Below are 25,864 nucleotides of genomic sequence, written 5' to 3' on the forward strand. Positions count from 1 at the left end.
TGGTTTTAGAAAGCAGCTTTATTTTATTGTTGGGGAACAAATCTGAGAAAATAGCAGAAATGAGCAATGGAGAAGTTGGGACTATAAAATGGATGATGGACTTAAGCAGTTTTTGTCCAGCACCATAGTAGCTTCAAATGGACTTCCTTGTAAGGAGATACTGAAGACCTGTCATTAAAGTAAAAGCCAACAGAAAAACACAGACCTTCCATTTAAAGTATAGAAATAGAGTACAACTTCTAGTTACTGATAGATTATCAAACGCTTCTGTGAAAAGGAAATTCAATTCCTAAATATTATTCCAGACTTGCAGTAGAAAAATGACTTGTGTGAAAAATGCCTAGTTTTCTAGGCAGCTCTTTCAACTGTCATCTTTCATGAACCGTAGAAGTAAAATCTAAAACACATGCATTTATGGTAAAGTCTTTTAACAACAAGTGTAAAGGGTGGCACATTTTGTTGATCCTCTGACAGCTTTACGCATAGCAGCCGATGTGTTTGTTCTTTGCTATGTGCAAAGTCATATGAATTTTAATTTTGTCTTGATTAAATGATTCAGGTACTGTTGGACTAAATGACTGTAATCTATCCCAGTGGAATTCAACACAGGTTCCAGAATTTGGATGGAATGCTGACTTTGCGCCCTTAATTTCCTTTTTTCCTCCCTGCATAGGAAACTCATTCTGTCTTTGTTTACACCCATGAAAGCGGCAGAATTTGGCAGAAACTTCTGAGCCAGATCCCATCCCCGAAATAGGAAGGAGCAGTTGAAGTTCATGAGCATTTAAGCATGTTTGCTTCAGGGATGATTTGACCCTTTATTTATTTGTGTTACAGCAGCAGTTGGAAACCTCAGCAGGTGAGGTGCTGCACAACTGGCTGTATGTTTGTGCAGCAAACATGGGGACTCTAAGACAAAACAATGACTGTAAGACAAGACTGTAGACAGTAGATGATTGGGAACAGAGGGACTGTGGGCAAAGTCGCACAGATGTCAGGGGCAGAACAGAGAGTAGATTAAGAGCAAGACTATTTAGATTCCTCAGGGTAGGCAAAACTGACAAGTAAAGATATTATTAGGGCTAAATTAAGATCCCACAATGTATTGTGGGATCAAAAACAGGATGCTAGTAATGATGTTCACACTTCCCCTAAAGAGTCTTCATTGTCTGGAACACAGATAAAGCAAAACTTCCAACTGGGGATATGTTTAACTAAGGGTGTAAAACCTGTCCTGGGCCAGATCCAGACCCTCCTGGGCTGGATCCTCAGGGCCCAGCAGCTGCAATGGTGGCCGAAGTCTGTGAGTGGGTGAGGCCAAGTGGCAGCTGGTTTGTGTCACAGCCCTGGGCTCAATCCCTTGCTGCTGGTGGTTGTGCCCAGTGGGGCCTGGAGCCCTGAATTCTATGGCACACCATGCCCCTGATGTCTGATAGCTCACTTGGAGCCCCTGGGCTAGATGGAACAGCTCTGTGAGCTGGAGCTGGCCTACCAGCCATGTCTGACACCCCTGCATTAAACTGAAGAGAAGCGTCTCATGGCAGGAAACACTGAAAATCATGCTAGTCAAAGCACTGTGCCCATGGAATAAAGCCTGAGAACATAATCTAGAGCTTCATTGGCTTAGTCTTTGAAATCCAACTGGGCCTCTGTAAAAATGACTGGGGTTTCAGCAGAGAATTCCTTCCCTGTTATACAATTCTGTAGGGAGGTGTCAAGTGTTCAGGAGAAAGGTGGTTATTCCTTATTAAATGCAGTTGGGAGAAATTTTTTGTAAGGGTTGCTGCAGAAAACAAACTTACATTGGCAGGGAGAAGGGCTAGCTGCACTCTAACATGGTTTCCCCAAAGTGTGTGTTCAGGGGTGCCAGTGGTCAGTTTAGTTTTTGGTTTTAAATCACTTTATGGAAATCTGATCCTTCACCTTTTACCCTTCTCCACCAGGTAAAAGTGTCTCCTCTGAACAGAGTTATGACACTGGTATAGTCAAGAGTGATGAGAAGCTCTGTTGTAGCTGAATTTGTGACTGTTGTTAACCTTGCTATCTGGATGTTTCATGATCTTTGCTGCATTCATCCTCATAACGTTCCTGAGAAGCTGGAAAGCGCCGTTGTCCTTGTTGTCCGTAGATGTATCAGGGGCAGGGAGCTGATCCCAGGTTACCATCCTAATAGCAGGATTATTTTCTGAGTAGAGTTAAAGGAACACAGATGTGTTCACACTGTGCAGGAAGCCTGTCCAGTATCAACAGCTGTGAAAGTTGGCTGTTCAGCTGCTGTGGTGAGAAGTGAACTGTAAGACCCTGAATAGAAAACACCAGGGTGGCTGAAGCACTGTGGTAGTTTCTTGCCTTCCTTTCTGTTGCTGTGCTTAGTCATGGCAAGGGACTGCTGAGTCAGAGGTCAGTGTATGGGAAGCTTGCATTAACATGCAGGAAGGTGGAATGCTAGCTAGAAGCTCTTTTCTGATATAGTTCAATCCTAGCTTCACTTAGTCAGTCTTCGGCTCATTTTGAAACTGGGATGAAGGAATCTTTTTGAACTCTTAAATTTAAGTCTCTGGGATGCCAGTTTTGATTTTCATCAAGCCCTGAGAAGCCTGCCACTTGAATTCCAAAACCCTGAAGCAGTTCTCTCACTCAACTGAAATTTGTTTAACTTGTCACAATGCTTTTATTTATGTATATTTTTTAAAGAAATGTCAAGAAAAGTTTAGAAATGCACGTTTCTGTTCCTTGGCTAAACCTTGGAGGCTTTTAGGAGTGTGCATCAGTTATTTCAGTAAGAGGGCATTGGTCCTCCTGTGCGAGTCTTTCTTGCTATGTCCAAGGCCAAAAGAGACATTTCCTGTTGAGTGTTTTCTAGAGCAGCAGTAGGTAGCTCCCAGAATGCATGCTAGAGCATGGCACATGAAGGCATTTTGCTTGGCATGTGCACCTCAGGGTAGATGGCAGGGGAGCCATGAAGGGACTGATCCTTGTTGTGGCAGTGCAGCCATGAAGGGACTGATCCTTGTTGTGGCAGTGCAGCCCTGCCACCTGTCGTGAGGCATGTGTGCACCTGCTGCCAAGCAACGAGCTGGGCCAGGGCTCTGCAGACCCTGGTGAAGCTGTTTGCAGCCTCCTTGCCTCATGCTGTGAACAGCCTGGGCTCTGTGACAGGCAACAGGGGCCTGCCCAAACCCTGGGTGGCTGTGGCAGGAAGCCAGGATGCTTCAAACAGCTGCAGCAGGGTCCACAGAGCCCTGACCTGGCTCGTTGCTGGCTGGGTATATGCGTGCCTTGAGGTGGATGGTGGGGAAGGGGCCTGGGCTGCACTGCTGCAACAAAGATCAGGCCCCTCGCAGCTCCCACGCTGTCCACCCCTGGCACACCAACATATTACCGGTCAGAGTTGCAGGTGTTTTTGGTTCTCTGCCCAAAAACATTGTCAGCCCTTGTTTCAGAGGCAGGAACTCAAGTGACAGGGGGCGAGGTCTTGCATTAAACCATCCCTACTTCTTGATGACGTTTTTTCTTTGGATCTATATCTCCCTTAGTCATTACATGCACAGCACTATAGCTTTTAGTTAAAGCATCTTCTGGGATTACATATGCATTGGTCATATTAGCAAGAGAAACTATAATGAAATTGTTTCTGAAACTGTTTCATGTAATTCTGTTCTCAGCCCAGTGATAAAAATGTGTGCATATTGTCCACACGAGCTTCATCAGTGACCAGTTCTGTGCCTGGTACGTCAGAGCCTGAACATACACTAAGGCTCTAATGCTCTGCCGGCCATGTGCTATGGCAGCTTAAGACTGATCCTGTTTCCCTTCTGAGCCTAGATGAAATAACACTGATTTTCAAGGTTTTCAATGTTGTTTCTGTTATGCAAAAAAAAGTGCTTTATAAGTCAGTTTGTACCTTCATAATGCAAAAGTTGGTGCAAAAGTAATGTCTCGTTCACTATTCCATTGTCAGTAGACTGTTTGGCTTTACTTTAGATGGTTCATTCATGTGAGCTGACATGAGACTTATCATGGGACTTAGAAATAAGAACAGCATTTTGTGTCGGGGTGGTGCTGGTAAACTTCCTAGTTGTTTAAGTATTTGTACAACAGAATTCTGCAGCATTGGTCCTGTTGTGATTTGTGGATCTAAAGTAAGTTTTAAAAGTTTTGTTAAAAGGGCAGCCTGTGGCTGCTTTGTTTTTAATTAAATAGAAAAACTAAATTTCTAGGCTTTTTTGTGTGTGTGTGTGTTCCTACTTTAGTATCTGGGTGCTCTGAATCCCAAAGTGTTTGCATAGTCCTTGTGGTATGCTATTTTACATGTCCATAATTTTAGAAGTGCTTGTCATGCCTCAAAAGCTTTAAAACAAGTGTTTGATCATAAAGATATACATGTGGCAAGAGGCTGTCTTCCAGGGGGGTTTCAGACAACACTATAAAATGGATAGCTGAAGGTCAGTGTGGCATAGTCTGTAAAAATAACTACAATTCTGCTGTTCAAAAGGACGGTTAAGTACAGTCACTTAGCTTATCTGATAATCCCTCATTAGGCAGTAACACATGGCAAAATGAGAGATGATGGGAGGGGAAATCTTACCTGGCATACTAAGGTGCATGAACCTGTCACTGTTCTCAAGATTATGATCTTAACCATTTGGAGACAATTATGCAATTCACAGGGAGCCTGTTTACTCTAGGCCAGTGGTTCTCAACCTTTTCTCATTTGTGGACCCCTAAAAATTTTTGAATGGAGGTATGGACCCCTTTGAATTGTAAGTATGGGTATGAGTATATACTCTTGATTGTTCATAGTCATTTTTCATGGACCTGGCTTAGACAGTCTGCAGACACCCAGGGGTCTGCAGACCACAGGTTAAAAACCACTGGTCTAGGCCAGTGGTTCTTGAACTTTTTGTACCAGGACCATGGGCAACTAGTACCTCCTGAGTCTTGGGGGGTGGGGATGCACACAGCATACCACTACCCCCCAGTGCCCCTCCCTGGGCCACCTCCTTGCAAGAGCCCCAGGCTTACCTTTCTCCCAGCAGTAGGAACAGCAGCTCTGCTGGGGGATCAGAGCATGCTCTTTACAGGTAGGGAGGGGGAGGGAGGCAGGGCAGTGCTCTGATTTGGCTGGAGTGCTCTCTGATACTCCAGGCTCCAAAGTGCTGTCAGGAAGGGTGGAGCTGGACAGAGAAGCAGAGCGTGGTCTTCTGCCATACAGTCGGGCCAGTGGGAATCCACTCTGCGCCTGGCCCCATCTTGAGTGGTGCTGAGTTGGGATGTGTCAATGGGCCCCCCAGCACTTTCAGGGGCCAATCTCGGGGGGGCATGTACCCCACCCACCATGCCCCCTACCAGTTGCCTGTGCCAGCACCCATTTGTAAACATCAGTGGTCAGTCCCAACCAAATGCCTCTCACTCCTGACCCACTGCCCCCAGGCTCCAGTCCCCCAGTGTGTGGGGCAGGGGGTGGATGTGTGGGGCATAGGGGACCCCAAGCAGCCCCTTGCTGTGTGCGAGGGAAAAGCCCCAGTTTCCCACATTTTCTCCTGTAAAGGAGAATCCATTTTGAAAGTTTGTTGATCCATTTTTAAACTTTGTTTGAACCCTTTCCAATATTCTTATGATCTACTTTTGGGTGGTGACCCATGGGTTGAGAAACACTGTTCTAGGCAGTAGTCTTTGTAGTGGGAAATCACAGAAAGCTGCTTTGGTGCCTTGTTTCTGTGCAGTCAGCTATCAAATAGATTTTTTCCCTAGCTCTGTAAGTTCTTAGCACTGTAAGTTGCTTAGGCTAGGGACAGAAGTTGCACATACATTGGTTTAAGTGATTAGAAACCTGGTTTAAACATGTAACAGAACAGAAGCTTAATTACACATAAACCATTTTCAAAATGGTTGAAACTGGTTTAAAATAAGCTTGGATGAATGTAGCGTCAGAGTTAACTGATTTGGGTAAAACCAATTTATGAAACTTTTGTCCCAGACCCCTTCCTTGTTCGAGTTAAATCACAGTCCCCCAATATCCCAGCATGTTTTGCAGCTCTGGGCTGGGCTGTGCTGTCTGCCCCAGAGAACAGGGCTGGCTCCAGCCCTCTTCTCCTTAGCCAGAGCAATGAGAGCTGGTTGACGGGGGTGCGGGGCCAAGCCTGGCTGGGGATGCAGTCCAGTCTGCAGGGCGGATGGGGACTGCTCCCCTCCTCCCTACCCCCGACAACCCTGGTTGGGGTCTGGAGCGACAGGTGGGGGCGGGGGGGTTAAATTCCCCTTCCTCCTCTCAAGTTTACTGCTGGCTGCGACTGTAGACTACAAATCCTAGAGGTGTCTGGAAGCAGGAAGAGGAAGTGATGAGCAACCCTGCAGAGTCCTGCTACTGTAATTCTGGACTGCAAATCCCAGAGACCTTGGGACCAGCCAGAAGAAGAAGCAAACACAGCCTATGCTGGCTGTGTGCCATAGAGCTGTGCTCTAGCTCTCCCTGGCTTCTGGTTTGAGCCACTGCAGACACGTGGCTGTGTTGCCTGAATCACAGGTAAATGTGTCTTCACTTCTGTTTCAATTTAATCTCTGCAGTTTAGACTAACCTGCAAAGACTGAAGCGATTCAATGTTGGGTTTTTTGACTGTCTGTACTTAACCTTAGTGTATTAAAAGTGACCATAACAGTTGGAGTTCCATTATAACAGCTCTTGCAAAGAGCATACTGATCCTCAGAGAACCTCCAATCAGAACTGCCTTGACTTTAAAAGTGGCTCGCCTCTGCTCTGTGGGCATGCTCTCTTCCTGTACAATGAAGACACCAGTCAGGACTATGGCAGCTAGAAGGATTTTATTCTGGGTACTGTTTGGAAGGCTGGCCCTAATCTGTCTTTGTGTTATACTGGGGTAGGGTTGGGTACAGTCTACATGCCTTGGAGGAGATGAAAGGTGTCTGTACTAGCAACTTAATTGTGTTGATGTGGGAATAGTAGCAGGCTGAGCTGCTGGCTTGCCTTCTGTGGTTATAAACACAGCCAAATATAATATATTATGCAAGGGTTTTCCAAGGTATGTGGGTTAGTGCCCTGCTGTAGCAAGATTCGTCTCCTGCCCCATCCTGTTGCCATCATTGATTTCCCCTCGCTGCTGATTTCCCCCAGCCACCAGCTTCCTACCTACCACAACTGCCTCCAATTTGCTGCTGATTCCAAGGTGGTAACTGGCAGCATGGAAGTAGGTGGCTATGATTTGTGTGCCTGCTCCCTCCCTGCCTTGGACCTTATGTGCTTCTCCAGGGAGGCTCACCTCATGTTTTGGGAAACACTGTATTATACCATGATCCTTTCATCCACTACTTGTGGGACTCTCTTCCATTTACTTTCTTCCTAAGTAGTTTGCAAATAAATGAGTTATTTTGTGTAGTTGGGTCCATATTGTTTGCATAGTTGTATAAGAAATTATTCTAAAATACCATCAATAATTCCTTGCATTCCTTTACTACAGATTTGAAATTATTTGCATTAGTTAAGCAGTTTTTGCAATTCTGTACAATGAGATATATTCAGTTGCTGTAGTAACTTCTGTTCCTTTTAACCTAGTAATTCAGAAACATGCCTTGTTACAGATAATGGGTTAATTAATTTGAATTCTTGAGAGATGAACTGTGCCTAATAGATTAAATCAAGATGGATCAATGTGACAGTCTAACATTTCAGCCAGTCTCTGAAAAAAACAGAGCTCTCCATTGTGTCCTTTAACACGCATAGCCAGGTCCCAGCTAATTTTGCTGTAAACTGATTGAATTATTCCTATGTGAACAGTTCACAGCATGTGAGCTTTAGTACTGTTTAACTTGTACCTCATATCATTTGTGTTATTCCCTCCAAGCTGTTGTGAGATGTAAATAAATTATAAATCGAAACCTCATGCGGATGGATATAAAAAGTTACGTTGTTCACACTGATTTGTGACTAAATCACCTCAACAGCATACCGGAGCCATTAAATTGTGATGGGCACATTTTGAAAATATCCCTCCAAAATGCATGTGATCCTAATTGTGGCTAATATTTCACTGTTTTGGCCAGCTGTTGCACTCTGAGAAGTCCCTGTGCTTTCAGGGAAATACAGTTCTGAGGTGCAAATGCAAGGCTGACAAAACACAAACTTGGTCTATATTTTGCCCATTTCTTGTGCTTCTGCTTCACTCAGGTTGCATCAGTACATGGATTCAACTCTTAACTCTGATAACATGGAGAGAAGTCCACATTATTGTCAGGTTTGCAAAGATTGAAAGAATACATGAGAGAAGATCTTTTCTTGGAGAATGCGTTTATATTCATTCCTTGTTTATAAGCCACTTAATTTTTTCTTTTTTTTTAAACTGAAGATCAGTGTTCACCAAATGTAGAAGCTCTTGGCTTTGCCAAATGTCCATGGTGTAGGAAGACATCGACATTTGGAAAAATTACTAGTTATTGTATAGCTCTGAAACTAGCAAATTACAGAACTGTAGTTTGAAAACCTGTTCCTCTAATGTCTGACCATAAAAGGCTCTATGCTACACCCTTGCCGGACATGGTGACACTTCTGCCTACCTCTTTGCCATAGGTTTTTACAGTTCTTCAATAACAAGCTGCTGCAACCTCCTGCAGTAACCCTCACTCCCAAGGTCCTGGGGATCTGACTCCTGTGTTTAAACTTTTGAGATTGATAATACCATCTCATTTCACAATACTTTAATGTCAGTTTCTGTACAATGTAGAATATTTTTCAAACCCATGTCATGAGTGTAAAAGAAATAGATAGCCCAGGGGTGTCCAACCTTTTTGAATGTGGGGCTGGATCATGAATTTTTTATCACCCAGTGGGCTGGCGAGCCATATTCAAACACCCTCTGTCCTGGGTCAGAGAGACAGACCCTACCTGTGTAGCCCTACTGCACCTGCCTGTTACTGCAAGGTTCATGGTAGCTGCTGGTGGGCAGGGGCAGAAGGGACCCATTCTGCATCCAGCCAGATACTACCCCAGAAACTGAAGAGGAGAAATAAAGAGCTCCACATCCCCATCCCCCAAGCAGCACAGTCGGGATGGGATGAGCCCGGCCGGAGCAGGAGGGGCTCAGCTACGTTTTCCCCCTGCCTGCACTGGTCAGTCCTGAGTGGCACATGGCTCCACCGTTGCTTCCACTGGCTGGGCTTCTCCTATCCCCAGCAGCATGTGGAAGCCAGCTTCAGCTGCATGCTGCTCTGGATGGAACAGACCCTCCCGGGACTGCATCATCGCAGCACCTCGGGCCTCAGAAAATGCTGTGACGGGCCACAAGTTGGACAAGCCTGGTATAGCCCAACCCAACTAATTTATTGTCTCTTTCGACATTATAGTCTACATTAGATGCAAAACTACGAAGCAGAGGCCTTGTCTGCCATATCTACAGTTTCATATTTGCTCATGCCACTGTATAAATATTAAAATGAATAGGCAGGGAGAGGTTCTCCAAGTTCTAGTAAACTGATAGAAACCACTCATTAACTTAATCCAAGCTGTATTATTTATTTCATGACAGATACAAGCACAGGCTCACCACATTGCATAATGTATGTGAAAAATGAAGAAGTAGTAATCTTCTTCCAAAAGTTTGCCAAGTCTGATTAGCCTGGACAAAGTTTTGACACAAGCCAGCTAGCTGTGTTTACTGTGTAGGCGTCCTGAGAAAGGAGATCATGTGAGTTGCTTTGCTTCCTCAGCAACAAAGAAATACCCTCCTTCTTATACCTGATTCTCTGCTTGAGGAAAGTGTTCTATAATGTAGGCCTGAACAAAATCCCTGGATGTGAGCACTTCAGCTCCCCCACCCCAAGTTGGTGTAAGTTCAAATTCTGACCTGAACTGAAGGGCTGAAGGTGGGTCTAAATGGGCCAAAATAGAGCAGGTCTGCATGAGAGTTCTGATACAGGGCAAACTGAAACTTTTGTTGTCTAAATGTAACCTTTTGGTAGGTGTAGGACAGAGTATGTGACTGCCATTTAGGAAGTTATTGCTCTCTCTTCATGGGCTAGGGTGTTGGAGAATGAGGAAGGACTGTGAAAATCAGGATGAGGCTGGGTCCTGGAGAAGTTAGGTGAGAGTCTTGTGTTGTAACTTCTGTTTTAATGATCAGCAAAGCAAAAAAGGCTGGGTTCTGCCTGTAAGTGGCCAAGAGACCTGGCTTTTATGCCTCCTTCCTTTCCAGTTGCAGCATTGGGAGTGAGAGTATGCCAGAATTCATATGGGTGTTGCAGATTTGGGCTGCCTCAAGGCCAGTCTAACTCACAGTGGAGCCAGTATAAACTCACCATAACTGGCTATGAACTTGGATGTGGCCTGATCTGTTCCTGGGGTTCTAAGGGCTCATGACCTGAAAGAAGCACAGACAGCATAGACAAATGGATCTGTTGTCAAAGATGGGTAAGTGTCAAATGGCAGTAGCATTGAGAGACAGTCTGATATTCTCGCCTGGTGTAAACTGGATTGTAAAATTATTAGTGGCTTAAACAATCAGTTTGGTGTGTTGCTTCCAAGGATTTATGACACCATCTGCTACAAGCCAGAACACCCCTGAGGCTTGAAAACCAACAGTCTATGAGCACTGCTTAGGCACACAACCTCACAAAGTATAAAATAGAAGATACTGGCATGAGACCACTACAGTTCATCATGCCTGATGAGTGATGTTTTTACTTTCTGATGGTTTGTTCACTCTTTAAAGGCAATCACTTTTATTCAGCACATGTAAATTCCTTGAAAACGTTTTCACAGTGATTTGTGGATGATAAAAAACAGTTCTTGCATGAAGTATCATTTCTTACCTGTGTAAATTCACTGCAGTGTTTCATACTTTTGTGAGAGACAAAGGTGGAAGAACTCTGCATTGCAGCTGTTGTAGTTATTTGGTTATCTTGCATTCCTTATAGAATAAACAGTTCAGGTAGGCAAAAGGAAAACATTTCCTCTCATTGTGAGATGACAGACTCCATGCAAACACACCTGGTTTTGTTTGTATGTGCATATTTTAAACATACTGCATATTGTTTAAACATATTGCTTATCTTTTTAAACTGCAGAAAATAAACGGCCACGCCACAAGCCTTTCTACTGTAACTCGCATCTGTGATGTCAAATACAGATGTTCTTTGTCAGGCAGTACTGTATGTGATGATTAATGTTGTTCTGCTGAATGTATAGAGAGAGATGGCATGATATTTTGGCTTCTGCAGAGATGGCTTACTAAAAATAAGAGTGCATGGATATTTCAGTTATAAGTGCAGAAGTGGTTGTCTGTAAGTTGTGTGGTGGCTTGTGGCAAATCAATGCTTTTATTGTTGAAGGAATGTTTATCTAGAATATGCTGCAAAAGTATTTATTTTAATGCCCTTTTAATAACAAACTATCTACAGTCATGTGAAATAATTTCACTTTGCAGACAGCTCCACAGGTGGACAGAGCCTGGGCTTGATTCCTATCTCTGCCACTAACTTGATAGAAAACATGGACTTCTTGAGCTGAATTTGTGCCACGTAGCATTGAATCATTTGGATTGTGCTGCTGTGTATTGTGACAATTTTTGTCTCCTCATAGTAGACCAGATAGGCCACCTTTTCCAAGCCCACCTCAGTTTTCTGCTCCAGGTTCTCTTGGAATGTCACCTAAATAGGCCACATCCCACAACTGGAGTAATGACATATCATGGTCCTACGTTCCTTGTTGTTAAAAGTAAAAAGGCCTACTGTAAACTTTTTTTTCCTGAGTCTAGGTTAGTGTTTCATGAGACTGTAGGGTCTCCTGGACTCTTTTCACATCTAGTATTATACCATGTATGTACTCAGCTAAGCATTTATGACAGCTCCTTTGCTTTCTTTGGATGTGTCTCTCTAGGCATGAAGCTTGTCTTTATTTTTATGATGCCATCTACTAAACCAGGGAATCCTCTCTGTGGGACTGTTTGTTTGTTTTTTGTGAGTCGCTCTGAGCCTTTTGGATAAGGTGGGACATAAATCAAACAAGTATGCTAATCCCACTGCACACATACATTTTGCCCATCACCTGATGGTAGTGAGTAATATATAGTGCTTTTTTCCTTGCAGGGCAATCAGTCAAGGAGTAAAAATTATTTTCTGTCTAGCATTCTTCCTGCCGGTGGCTTTCCTGGATTGCCTGCAGTCTCCCTTTGGCTGTGCACAGGTAATGTAGCACTAGATAAACCCAACTCTTGCTCCACAGGGTATATGTGCTGTACTGGGGAAGGAGTGTCCTGCTTAGTGCATCTAAACTTGCTGGTCAGTATCTTATTTTCATTCCAAACTCCTGAGCTCTCAATAAAGTGCATAAAGTCACTTTGGTGCACTTGGCAGTGGCTGCTTTCCAGTGCTTTTTAATGCCTTGTGACCAGATCTACCTGATGCCCAGGGGTGGCGAATGGGATTGCTCAATTCCACTGGGTTTTTGGCTTGGTCTTGGCACTGTTTTCTTCAGGTCTCATACTACAGCTCTGTCTGTTCTGTATAGTGGTAGTGCTTTAGGATGGTGCCAGACTTCAAATTTTCTTTATGCTTTCCAAGGCCTGTTCTCAGGTCTCTGATCATTTCCACTCTGCAACACTTGTATGTTAAATATCTCAAGGGTTCACAGACTTCTGAAAGGTGTTTGCTGAATCAGGAAAGATAGCTGGCCATTTTAATAAATCATAGGGCTCTTTTCATATTTCATAGATTTCATAGACATTAGGGCTGGAAGGGACCTTGGGAGATCATCGAGTCCAGCCCCCTGCCCAAAGGGCAGGAAGTCAGCTGGGGTCATAGGATCCCAGCAAGATAAGCATCCTATTTACTCTTGAAGGTGTTCAATGTAGGTGTTTGAACCACCTCCGCTGGCAGACTGTTCCAGACCTCGGGGGCTCGGACAGTAAAGAAATTCTTCCTTATGTCCAGCCTGAAACGGTCTTGCAGGAGTTTGTGACCGTTCGACCTCGTCATCCCTTGGGGCGCTCTGGTGAACAAGATCCCCCAGATCCTGGTGGTCACCCCTGATAAACTTATAGGTGGCCATCAGATCACCCCTGAGCCTATGCTTTTCGAAGCTAAAGAGTCCCATGGCTCTCAGCCTGTCATCGTAAGATCTGTTTTCCTGACCTCTGATCATGCGCGTGGCTCTCCTCTGGACTTTCTCAAGCTTCTCCACTTCCTTTTTGAATTGTGGAGCCCAAAACTGGATGCAGTACTCCAGCTGCAGCCTCACCAAGGCCGAGTACAAGGGGAGAATGATGTCCCGGGATTTGCTTGAGAAGCATCTATGGATGCAAGCCAGCGTTTTGGTCGCTTTACTAGCCGCAGCATTGCGTTGGAGGCTCATGCTCATCTTGTGGTCAGTGATGACCCCCAAGTCTCTTTCTTCTGTAGTGCTATGCAACGTAGCACTGCCGAGCCTATAAGGATGCTGCAGGTTTTTCCTCCCAAGGTGGAGAACCTTGCGTTTTTCGGTGTTAAACACCATCAGGTTCTCGTCCGCCCATTTGCTGAGCTTGTCCAGGTCAGCCTGGATCACCCGCCTATCTTCTGGCATGGATGCTTTGCCCCAAAGTTTGGTGTCATCGGCGAACTTGGCCAGTCCACTCCTGACTCCAATGTCCACATCATTAATGAAGATGTTGAACAGTATGGGTCCCAGGACAGAGCCTTGAGGGACCCCACTGGTCACAGGGCACCACAATGAGTGACTGCCATCGATTACAATCCTCTGGGTCCGACCACGGAGCCAGTTTCCCAGCCAGCGGATCGTGGTGGACCCAAGGCCACAACTGGCCAGTTTGGCCAAGAGGTGATCATGGGATACCAGATCAAAGGCTTTTTTGAAGTCAAGATATATGACATCAATCTCTTCTCCCCTGTCCAGGTGATAAGTCACCTGGTCATAGAAGGAAATGAGATTGGTCAAACAAGACCTACCCGCAACAAACCCGTGCTGGCTATCCCTTAGAATGTTAGCCTGGGCCAGTCCATCAAGGATGGCCTCCTTAATAAACTTTTCTAAGATCTTCCCCAGGATAGAAGTCAGGCTAATGGGTCTGTAGTTAGCCGGATCCACTCTCCTCCCTTTCTTGAAGATCGGCACCACATTGGCCTTCTTCCAGTCTTCGGGCACTACACGAGAGCGCCAGGAGTTTTCAAAGATCCGTGCTAGGGGCTGGGCTATGACTCTCGCCAGCTCCTTGAGTACCCTGGGGTGCAGATTGTCAGGGCCGGCTGACTTGAAGGTATCCAACTTCTCAAGGTGTTCCTTCACGAGGTCAGCATTTATGGAGGGTAGGGGATCCCCATCACCCGGATCTCCCTGTCCATAGCAGGCATGGGCGTCCCATGGGACTGATGAAAGACTGACGCAAAGTACCTATTTAATAGGTTGGCTTTTTCCTGGGGGTCAGTTGTCAGTTGCCCCATCTGGTTTAGCAGGGGTCCAACATTGCCCTTGCTTTTCCTCCGGCTCCCCACATATCTGAAAAAGGACTTTTTGTTGTCCTTGATGCTTGAAGCTAGTTGGAGTTCAGTTGCAGCCTTGGCTTTCCTGGTTTGCTCCCTGCAGGACCGGACCAGCACAGAATAATCCTACTTGGAGGTGAATCCCGTCCTCCATCCTTTGTAGGCTTTCCTTTTTAGCCGCAGGAGGTCCGCTAGGTCCCTGGAGAGCCAGGAGGGCTGCTGTGCCTTCTTGCTGCCTTTCCTCCGTGTTGGAATGGATTTAGCTTGTGCATTGAGGATTGCTTCCTTGAGAAGCAACCACTCTTCTTGAACTCCCATCTCCCTGGGGTCATGGTCCCTGAGGGCCTGACCGACAAACCTCTTGAGCTTGTCAAAGTCGGCTTTTCTGAAGTCAAGGACTTCTGTGCTGCTGACTGACTTGCCAGCTTTATGGCGGACGGTGAAGGTGATCAGCTCGTGGTCGCTGTCACCCAGCTTCCCATTGATCACTAGGTCACCGATTAGGTCGTCCCCCGTAACCAGTACGAGGTTGAGCAGCGCTTTGCCTCTCGTTGGCCCATAGACTTCTTGAGTCAGGTAGAGGTCATCCACGAATGAGAGAAAGCTTTGCGACCGCTCGGATTTTGCTGAGTGATCTTCCCAGGAGATGTCCGGGTAATTGAAGTCACCCATGACAACCAAGGCCCTGGAGCAAGCGGCCTCAGTCAGTTCCCGGGCGAACTCCTGGTCAAGCTCAGGACTTTGAGTGGGAGGTCTGTAGTAGACTCCCACCATTGTGTCCCCTGTGCCGTTTTTCCCACAAAATTTTACCCAGAGGGTCTCTAGCTGTCCATGCCGGTTGCCAACATCAGCTTGCAGGGACATGTAGCTTTCCTTCACATCGAGAACTACACCCCCGCCCCTTTTGTCAACACGATCCCTCCTGTACAGGGTATAGCCCTCTATACCCGTGGTCCAGTCATGGGTGGAGTCCCACCAGGTCTCTGTTATCCCAATGACGTCATAATTCTTTGCACTGAGCAGGAGGACAAGCTCCTCCTGCTTGTTGCCCAGACTCCTGGCATTAGTGTACAGGCAGGCAAGTGTCTCCTCGGGGGCTGTTGCCTTGCCCGCAGATTGTGCCAGGGCTGGGGCAGGGGTGGGCTCCCTTAAGTGCCTTGGTCTGCTGGCTTTGCAAGGGTCGCTCAGCGGGCCAGCAGTGGCAGTAGTCCCCCCATCCCCCAGCGGGCTTAGTTTAAAGCCCGGTGGAGCAGGTCAGCCAGTCTGGCTGAGAAGAGCCTCCTCCCCAGGGGAGAGAGGTGGAGGCCATCTCTTCCCAGCAGCTTGCTGCCTCTCTCGCCAAAGAGCGGGCTGTGGTCATGGAAGCCAAAGCCTTCCCGATGACACCAGCTCCGCAGTCTTTGGTTCACTGCGTGGATCCTCCTCTCCCTCTTCAGCCCATAGCCCAAGACTGGGAGGGTCGACGAAAACACCAGCTGAAAAAAAAAAAAATATTTTTTCTGGCTGTTTCCCTAATAGCTCTCTGTGTCTGAAGTCAAGAGGCTTCAAACAGCTCCAAACACCTATTTAGAAGGTGGATCGCTGTTCCTTGACATTTTTCTCTATCAGGGTGCTGTGGGCTATTGCCTTGATGCCTGGGAGTTGCTGTAGTGCAGGTCTGGGCAAAATGGTGGATCTAGCTGGCTGCTGGCCTCCATTTCCCAGAAGCTCCTGCCTGTGTCACTCCAGACAGTCTCTATGGAGACCCTAGGAGAGGCAGGGCCATGACAGTGCAGGGCCAGGTTCTCCATGGTGACTGGCCTGAGTGGCGCTGGCAGGGTGTGTTGCTGGGTGGTGGATCAAGGCTCTGCCCTGGCTGTTTTCGCTGCAAGATCCCAGCCTTGGCCTCAAAGCAGCTCCCTGCCCAGCCGCATGCCCTGCCAGTGCTGTTTGGGTCCGTCTCCATGGAGACTTTGGGAGTGCGGGGACGTTAGGGCACTCCCCTTTGGGGATCACGTTACTCAGTCTTTTTGCCTGTGCAATCTTGTTCTTTTCTTGTTGCTTTGTTTTCCTGTTAGTTGCACTCTCTTGATGTCTTGAGTCACGCTCCCTGGAACTTCATGCCTAGGTTAACAAGAGAAGGACTCTATATTTGTAACTAGCAGTATAGCTAGGTGTATACAAACTGACTTCTTGATGCATTCTCTGCGATCCTCCATCCTGCAGTCTTATAGTTTCATAGTTGGTAGGGTTGGAAAGGACCTGAGCGGATCATCAAGTCTGACCCCCTGCCATGGCAGGAAAGAGTACTAGGGTCAAGTGATCCCAGCTAGGTGATTGTCTAGCCCCCTTTGGAGACCCCCAGGGTAGGAGCAAGCACCACTTCCTTTGGAAGTTGGTTCCAGATCCTAGCCACCCTGTCTGTGAAGTAGTGCTTCCTGATGCCTAGCCTGAACCTACTCTCAGTCAACTTGTGGCCGTTATTCCTAGTTACTTCTGGTAGTGCTTCGGGAAACGGACTCGCGCATTTCCTGCTGGTCCCTCCTGGTGAGTTTATAGATGGCCACCAGATCCCCTCTCAGCCTTCTCTTGTGGAGGCTGAAGAGGTTCAGGTTCATTGCCTCTCCTTGTATGGCCACATTGGCCCTTTTCCAGTCCTCTGGCACCTGGCCAGAGCACCATGAGTACTCATAAAGCTATGCCAGGGGTCCTGCAATGACCTTTGCCAATTCCCTCAGCACCCTTGGGTGGAGATCATCTGGACCCACCGATTTGAAGACATCCAGTCCCACCAGAAGTTCCCTAACTAGGTCCTCTCTGACCCTAGGTCTGGCTGTGCCTCTCCTGAGTCCATCTGGAATCCCATTTGGGGGGGATGTCCCAGTCACTGCTCAGAAACATGGAGGCAAAGAATTTGTTAAAGAGGTCAGGTTTATCAACACAATAGGATGATAGCAAGTATGGAATGATAAACATGTTAAACAGGCCCATTAGCTGAGCACTGCAAAGTTATGTCAAGCACTGAACTGAACTGAACTGAAGTCCCATCCGCACCAAAAAACCCTTCAACTGGACCTGGCACGTTTACTTTGAGTTGACAAGTCCAAAAGGGATAATAAACTAAGTCTGAATATGCACAGCTGCTATCCTCTTCGTAATGTGAATATAAACTAACAGCACTCAAGTAGTGCTAGTCCTCCAATGCCTTTCCACAGTTCCCATCCCAAGAACTCAGAAAGGACAGAAATTCTCACAATCTTTTGTAAAAAGATTCAGAGAGCAGCTCAGCCTCCTATAGCACTAGGATGGAATACGTCCCTCAGGCTTAGCACCTTATGACACAATACCCAGCCAGACTCAAAATGTTTTTGTTTTGTTTTAGCATGGCCACTCCTACCTGATCCAGACTAGCTCGACTTACTACTCTTGAGATAACTTTGTAATGACATTTGCTTGAGCTGGAATTTAGTCAGAACCCCTGGATAACACAAATACACTTAAAGGTGAAGTTACACATTACACTTAGCATTCCACAGATTTACTGTACTTTAAGTGGTATTAAAGTTAAAACATGGTGTGAGCTCTCACATAGTGTTAATACAGCTGCTTGCCTGCATAGCTCTGACTTGGAACTAATAGGCAGGGGCAGGGCTAGAAGCCAGGATGCCGAAGCTGTATCCCTAGTCCGGTTGGTATTGGGGGGTGGGGAGAAAGGAGGAAGGGAGGAGATATGAATGCATTCTGGGATGTGGAATAACTGCAGATTGCTCATTTTATCTCTGTGGAACAGACTGAAGTTGCCCTAACATGATCTAGGTAGCACAGCCCAGAGTTAACCCTCTCCTGAAGTGGCATAACTGAGACACTCAGAGAGCATTCGGCACAAGAAGCTTTAACATGCTGACACTCACATTTTACGTGCCCTTAGTATGGTCTAAGCGTAATGTGTAACTTCACCCTTATTGTAGTGGCCAAGGACTGTGTTTTAACTTCATCTGACTGGTCAAATAAAAGGAAAAAAATCCATCTGTCAAATTGGAAAGGCATTACATTATTTTATTTCATTGTCTCCTCTAAAAAACGTTCACAGGGGATTTCAGCCATGGAAATGGCTTTTAGTATGGAGATACATAAATGTTTTTGTATACTTCCCTTCATATAAAACGACAAAAACATTTTAGAGAGAAACAATTCGATCTCTAGAATTTTTGTTTTAAAAACAATTTTATACGCGTGCATAAGGAAGTATGTATACTGGCTTCTACCTGGAATAATGTTAAATGTCTACGTCAGCTGTTACACTATCCAAGCCATGAGTCTCCTAGTAACACATTAAATCACAGTGAAGCAGTTAAACTTCCATAAAGCAACTTTTTAGAGCCTTAAAAACCTTGTCAACTCAATTTGTTAGCGAGACAAGCAATCGCCGTGCATCACAAATCAAGGTTCATCGCCTGCTTTGTGGTGGGATCTTGTTCAAAGCTCGGCCTAAAAAATTAACACTATGGTTTGCTATTCCAATTATGCAGCCAATGAAGAGAAAATAATTACCTGAACACATGCAGGTGGCTGCTTATTCTGTCTGTGAACCAAGCTTTTCACAATCTTAAAATCTACCATTCTCTGGCACTCACTAATCTAATAGGCCTGAAGCACTTTCAGGAAAGCAGGTTTTACTGATCTGGTTTTCTCCATTCTTCTGAAATAATTACAGTTCTCAGTTGCCCCAGGACCTGGTCCTGAGAGGAAGGTAACCCTGGCAGTTCCCACTGATTTCCAAGAGAGTTTTCACCACAGCTCAGCCAAGGACCAACCCCACCCCCACCTCAATGGACTTTCTTATTCAGTTTGCAGCACTCCCTATTAATTTAGCTACTACAATGGCAATGATGAACAATGAGATGATTCTTACACAGCTGGAGGGAAACATAACCATTTAGGAGGCAAATGTGCCAGTCAAGATCTGGATAACCTATGCCTCATTCCAGCAATAAGCACCATAGAGTTAGATCACTTTGCCTGCATTGAGTCCCACTGATTTTAATAAATACCAATAGGAAGGAACAGCAGCTAGCCTAACCAGGCTCTCATACTGCCAGTGAGGGAGATGACCATATAACTACTTTAATTAAGTGCAAAAATGAATAAGCCTGAGAAACAACATTTTTATTATACTTTTCCTGCATGTTCACATATTGTAGCAGGTTTGAATGAAATCTGGAGTTAGAAGCAGGCACTGTGGGGCTCACTTAATAGGGCTCACCTGAAACCTGGTGGGATTCAACCCATGATTGAGCGGTAAACAACAAGGGCTACAGACTGTTCAGGCGGGATAGAACAGGGAGGAAAGGTTGGGGTGCTCTACGTCAAAGAGCAATACACGTCCTCAACAAACAGCACGGGGTCAGAGGAGGGGCAAACTGAAGTGCTCTGGGTCAGAATAAAAAGGGGTCGGGGGGAAAGGAACTTAACGGTGGGTGTCTACTATTGACCACCCAACCAGGAAAAAGAACTGGACCGGGACTTCTCAGGTTAGCTTGCAGAAGCAGTTAAGTCAAGGGACATGGTCCTCATGGGTGACCTAAACTATCCAGACATCTGCTGGGAGGAGCAGTCAGCTAGGTCTAATCGCTCACGTAGGTTCCTAACTGAGATACAGGACCTCCACCTAACCCAGGAGGTGCACAGGCCCACCAGGGGAAATGCCTTGCTGGACCTGGTCCTGGCCATAGGCAATGACCTGGTGAGGAGACTGCAGGTTCTTGACCACCTGGGCGATAGCCATCATCGCCTACTGGAATTCACTATCCAACGCAGGGTATCAAAGGCCTGCAGCAAGGCAGCAGCCCTTGACTTCAGGAGGGCTGATTTCAGTGAGTTAAGGCGATTAGTCAGGGAGGCACTGAAGTCCCGGAGGGTAGGGGAGTTGGGAGTCCAAGAAGAGTGGTTGTTCTTTAAGGAGATGATCCTCTGAGCCCAAAGGGTGACAGTCCCAACGCGAGTCAAAGGGGCAAGAGTGCTCAAAAGCCCCCATGGCTCACTAAAGGCATTTGGGAAAGTCTAAAAGCTAAAAATGAGGCATACACCCAATGGAAGGGAAGGGCCATCACCAAGGAGGATTATAGCTCCATTGCTCAAGACTGTAGGGGGGCTGCTGGGAAGGCTAAGGCGGAGACAGAAGTTGGACTTGTGACCAGGATCAAAGATAACAAAAAGTATTTTTTTAAATACATAGGGAGTGAAAAGAAAGCACCGCGTAAAGTGGGGCCCCTGCAGGACACACTTGGCAATCTGGTGGTTGCACCAGATGATAAAGCTGACCTCTTTAAAAATTCTTTGTCTCCATTTTTCTGCGCAGGAACCAGGACATTCCCCCCCAGACGGACTCGGGCGAGGCACAGCCAGGCCTAGGGTCAGAGAGGACCTAGTTAGGGAACTTCTGGTGGGGCTGGACGTGTTCAAATCAGCAGGTTCTCCACACCAGGGTGCTGAGGGAATTGGCAAAGGTCATTGCAGGACCCCTGGCATGGCTTTATGAGTGCTCATGGCCAGGTGCCAGAGGACTGGAAAAGGGCCAATGTGGTCCCCATTTTCAAAAAGGGGAGGAAGGAGGACTTGGGAAACTATAGGCCTGTTAGTCTTACCTCGGTCCTGGGGGAGCTCTCTGAGAAAATTATTCAGGAGCACATCTGTGAGGGACCAGCAGGGGAGATTTATGCTTGGGGGCAGGTCCTTTCTGACCAACTTGGTTGCCTTCTGTGACCAGGTCACAAAATCCTTAGATGCAGGTGTTGCAGTGGACATAGTCTTTCTGGACTTTAGGAAGGCCTTTGACACTGTGCCTCACCCCATTCTCATCAAAAAATTGGGCAACTGTGGCGTTGATGCCTACACAGTTAGATGGGTCTCAAATTGACTGGAGGGCCACAGCCAGAGAGTGGTGGTGGTTGGGTCATTTTCAACTTGGGGAGACGTGGGCAGTGGGGTCCCCCAGGGCTTGGTTTTCGGATCCACACTGTTCAACATTTTCATCAATGACTTGGACAAGGGGGTGACAAGCATCTTGTTCAAATTCATGGATGACACTAAGACAGGGGGAGAGGTGGGCACTCTAGAAGGGAGGGACAGGCTATAGCTAGACCTGGACAGGTTACAGGGGTGGGCGGATGAGAATAGGATGGGTTTCAGTACTGACAAGTGCAAGGTACTGAACCTGGGGAGGAAGTACCAGCAACATACCTATGGGCTGGGGGAACTCCCTTCTTGTCAACACAGAGGCAGAAAAGGATCTTGGAGTCACTGTTGATTCCAAGATGAACATGGGCCGACAATGTGAGGACGCGGTCAGGAAGGCTAACTGTACCTTGTCATGCATCCGTAGATGCATCACAAGCAGGTCCAAGGAGGTGATCCTTCTCTATGTGACATTGGTCAGGCCGCAGTTGGAGTACTGCATCCAGTTCTGGGCGCTGCACTTCAGGAGGGATGTGGATAGCATTGAGAGGGTCCAAAGGAGGGCCACTCACATGATCAGGGGGCAGCAGGGCAGATCCTATGAGGAGAGGCTATGGGACCTGAACCACTTCAGTCTCCAGAAGAGAAGGCTGAGAGGGGATCTGGTGGCTGTTTATAAATTTACTAAGGGGGACCAGCAGGGAACGGGAGAGACCCTGTTCCCCCGAGCACTACTAGGAGTAACTAGGAATAATGGCCATAAATTGCCTGAGAGTAGATTCAGGCTGGACATCAAGAAGCACTACTTCACAATCAGGGTGGCTAGGATCTGGAACCAACTTCCAAGGGAAGTGGTGCTCACTTCTACCCTGGGGGTCTTCCAAAGGAGACTGGATAATCACCTTACCAGGGTCGTTTGACCCCAGCATTCTTTCCTGCCCATGGCAGGGGGTTGGACTTGATGATCTGCTCAGGTCCCTTCTGACCCTATCAGCTATGAAACTGTTTTGCTGTATGCTGTTATAATCTTCCATTCCACTCAAAAGTTTGCTGCATTACAATAATGTAGTGACCCTCACTAGCTTTTCAGGGGTACCCAACCCTTTTTTGCCTTGTGGGCCAGAAGAGCAGTACCAGGTCTCTACCTGGGTTTGGATTGCTGGTGAGTTCAATACTGGTGCATGGGGCAAGTGCAGAGGGGGAATGATCTGGTTGGGTGGCAATTTCCCAGGCCTAACCTGGCTACATGGGGCTTGGAAATTTGGCCATTGGGGAAGCAGCAGAAGTATGAATCGCTACTCCACTGCCAAATTTCCCAACCCGTGGGAAACCTGGTTGGGCCAGATGCCATGGCTCTGTAAGCTAGATTTGGCCCGAGGGTTGAGCACCCTTTGTTTATGTTATAAAATGTCTTCTATGTATAGCTTCTTGTATCATTTAGAAGCACCTTCTGTCCTGAATATGCTAGAATAGTGCTTTCCAAACTGAAGGTCACAATCTCACATAGTGTTGCAGTAGTTCAGGGTGAGGTTGGGAGTCCCCTGCGTAGTCCCCAATACCTGCCTTGTGTGGTTGAAATTAACAGGTTGAAATTAACTTCCATGCCTCATCTGCTCTGTGGTAGTTTTGCTTTGCCTTGAAATACCATGTTTTCTCTCATACAACATGTCCTTTCCCCCCAAAATGGGGCATGTGCATGAAGTAGGGAAGACTGATTTTCAGCCTGGGATACCTACCCTGCTTTGATTCCTGCTCTGTAGTAGCTTAGCTGTGGCATTACTATTCAGGCAGCTGAAGGAGTCAGTGGACCTAATGGATTATAAAAGGGTTTATTTCTCCTTCTTAAATCTAGTATTACGTTAACCTTTCTTAGGACAGGTCTGCTAGCTGTTTTGGGTCTCTCTCCTATTTCACAGCCCTGAAGACTCTTTAGCTCTTTTCATCCATGGAGACCAGTCTTTGGCAGCAACTAGTGCTTCAGCATTAGCTAAACAGGAATGGGAGATTGAGTTAGTTGAAAATTAGGCTCTGCCCCTGCTCTGTGCAGCTATAAATCTGAAAGAATCTTTTTTTTTTTTTTTTGTCGTTCTACTTTTCAAAAAACAATGTGTGTATTATATTTTGGGTGTATTGTATGTGAGAAAATACAATACCTGGTGACAAATGAGACATCTTATGCGAAGTAAAACAGGGGCAGATGACTCCATTCAATTTTCACTTGCCCACAGTAAGAATGGTCTCTGCACCTGAAATTAACAGTGGTTGGGAATTTTTAAATTATTTCAGCACCTCCTTTGTAATTGTTCCTGATTCTGTCGTCTTTTGCCTGTGGTAAGCAAAAGCTGTTTGAGCTGCCCTGGTTTAGCTCTTACTTTAGGGTACTTGCAGACATATGGATAAATCTGCTGTGGTACAGAAAACCCCTGCCCTTTGTTAATTGTTGGTATGCAAACAGCAGTAAATGTATAGATGAAGTTGTTCTTATTTGAATGCAGGTGGGATCACCATTGGAAAAAAATTTGGGAACTGTTGTACTAAAACGTGACTCGATTTACCATAAACTTAATTTCCTGCACAGAAATATCTAAGAATACTGTATGAAGAAGAGTGAAAGCAAGACCCGCAGAATCTCATTAGTTTTCTTTTTACTTGTGGCTATATAAATATTCCCTCCCTTCCTTTCTATCCCTCTTTCCCTTCCTCCATTCCAGACCAGGCTAGTTTGCTTTGCAGTAACTTGCTTGCAAAGATGGTATGCATCATGCTTCCATGTAGAGGTTTGATTTTTCCTACCTTCTGCTGACACTGCTTTGCTGATTAGTGGCACTTCACAGTCCCATGAGTAGTCACTCAAATGAGATCTTTCAGCCTCTCAGTTGATTCACATGAAGTGCATTTCCAAGTTCAGTACTGTAGTTCTACTACACCTCTTACACAGAACGTGGGTGGAATGAGCTATTCAGATTCAAAGACTTTTTAAATTTTTAAACACCCAGTGCTACAGGTCACGGGAAGTACAACTCTAGTGCTTGGTGTTTCCTAAAGTATTTGAAAATAGCTCCTGGGAATACAGTCTCTCAATGACCCTTCTTCTTTGCTTTCTGTTGCCTGTACTAATAATTTTGGCTCCTTGTTCGTTTTCTTTTCCCTTTTAAAACAGACTAGGAAAACAATGATTTCTTTTTTGCATTAAGTTTGCACAGTATCTTATAGGATAAGGAAGTCTCACTTTGCTTTTTCTTGGCATAAAAGGGCCCTTCATTTGGGGGAAACCATAAATCTTAAAAAAGAAAAAAGAAGTTACACGTTGACCTTTCTTAGGTAGGAAAAAGGGTGACGTAATGAAATGGCTGCTGGAGAATGCTTGTGAGACAAACTGTACTATTTGACGCCTTCTATTTGTCAGGTATCTTGCATTTACTTGACTTGATTTTTTTTTCCTCAAGAAATACTATGCAAAAATTTTAGTTCCCAAATGTTGTATGCACTATATTGCATGTAACATGGTTAACTTTTTTACTTATGGTATGGTATAAATAATTGATTTAATTGACTTTATTCTCAACAAGCCAAAGGAGATGGGAGTATGTTACAACCCTCAGACTGTGTGCCCAGTAGCCCTGTGAACTGCTCTAACCTCTACCAGTTGGCTGCTCTTTCTAAGGGGCTAGCTACCAGCTTTGTGTATCTGGGATGCAGTGTGCTCTTGCTGTAGTGGCTTGGGCAGATTTATGCATGAGGACCTGGAATCTGGCTAGGAAAATCTGGCTGCTTTTTGCCTTTTTATGATACCCATGGGTTACAAGAGGAGCAGAGTGGAGGAGAGAATCCCTTGGTTTCCCATGTTGATCAGAGATGGCCTTTCATCTCTGAAATGATTATTTATTATTTATATTATTTTGCTTCTATCTATTTTTGGGCAGGGGTGCTGCTCTGTTCCTTTCCCCACAGTTCTAACTGTTCCTGCTGGAAGTATGAAATCTTTGCTGGTTGAGTGAGGGGTTCTTATTACTGAATCCTGCAAGTATTTGGGCTGTACTAATGACCCATCATATGACTGCCTCTGCACAATTCCTGCCATAGAGGGATGGGACTGACCTGAAAGATTTCAGAGAAATTTTTCAGGTGGAGGTAGCACAACCCTACACCTTCTCTCCATGTTTCCAGACAAGTAGTACTGGCAGAATCTGATCCTCTGGGGCTAATTCTGACCTTGATCAGCCAACATAAGGTCATAAATTACAAGGCAGTAAAAACTGGTGAGAAATCAGAATCTGGTCCTTTTACATTTATGAGGTGAAAACATTGTTATTGACCCTGGCTGGCTGCCTTTCCTATTTCTCTGGTTTGATACTTTCTTTCACTTTCCTATATTCCTACATCATGGACTTTATTTCCTTGTTGTTCAGCATGCTTCAAGGCACGCTGTTGCTAGATGTAAAAAGGTAAA

The 25,864-nt window shown here is 45.8% G+C and overlaps 1 protein-coding gene across 16 annotated transcripts in view; it reads left to right on the forward strand.

Moving 5' to 3' along the window:
• PPFIBP1 (PPFIB scaffold protein 1) overlaps positions 1 to 25,864 on the forward strand; it is a 207,340-nt gene that overhangs the window by 11,642 nt on the left and 169,834 nt on the right. The window contains exon 1 of one of the 16 annotated variants that reach the window (XM_090043701.1): positions 12,173 to 12,190. The exons of the other annotated variants lie outside the window; for them this stretch is intronic. The gene's annotated coding sequence lies outside the window, so the exon portion shown is untranslated. Of the gene's footprint in view, positions 1 to 12,172; positions 12,191 to 25,864 lie in introns of those variants that run through there. 16 annotated transcript variants of the gene reach the window in all.

The sequence above is a fragment of the Crocodylus siamensis genome, chromosome 4 (assembly GCF_052110815.1).
Source record: "Crocodylus siamensis isolate JL-2025a chromosome 4, ASM5211081v1, whole genome shotgun sequence".
NCBI classification, from domain to species: Eukaryota; Metazoa; Chordata; order Crocodylia; family Crocodylidae; genus Crocodylus; species Crocodylus siamensis.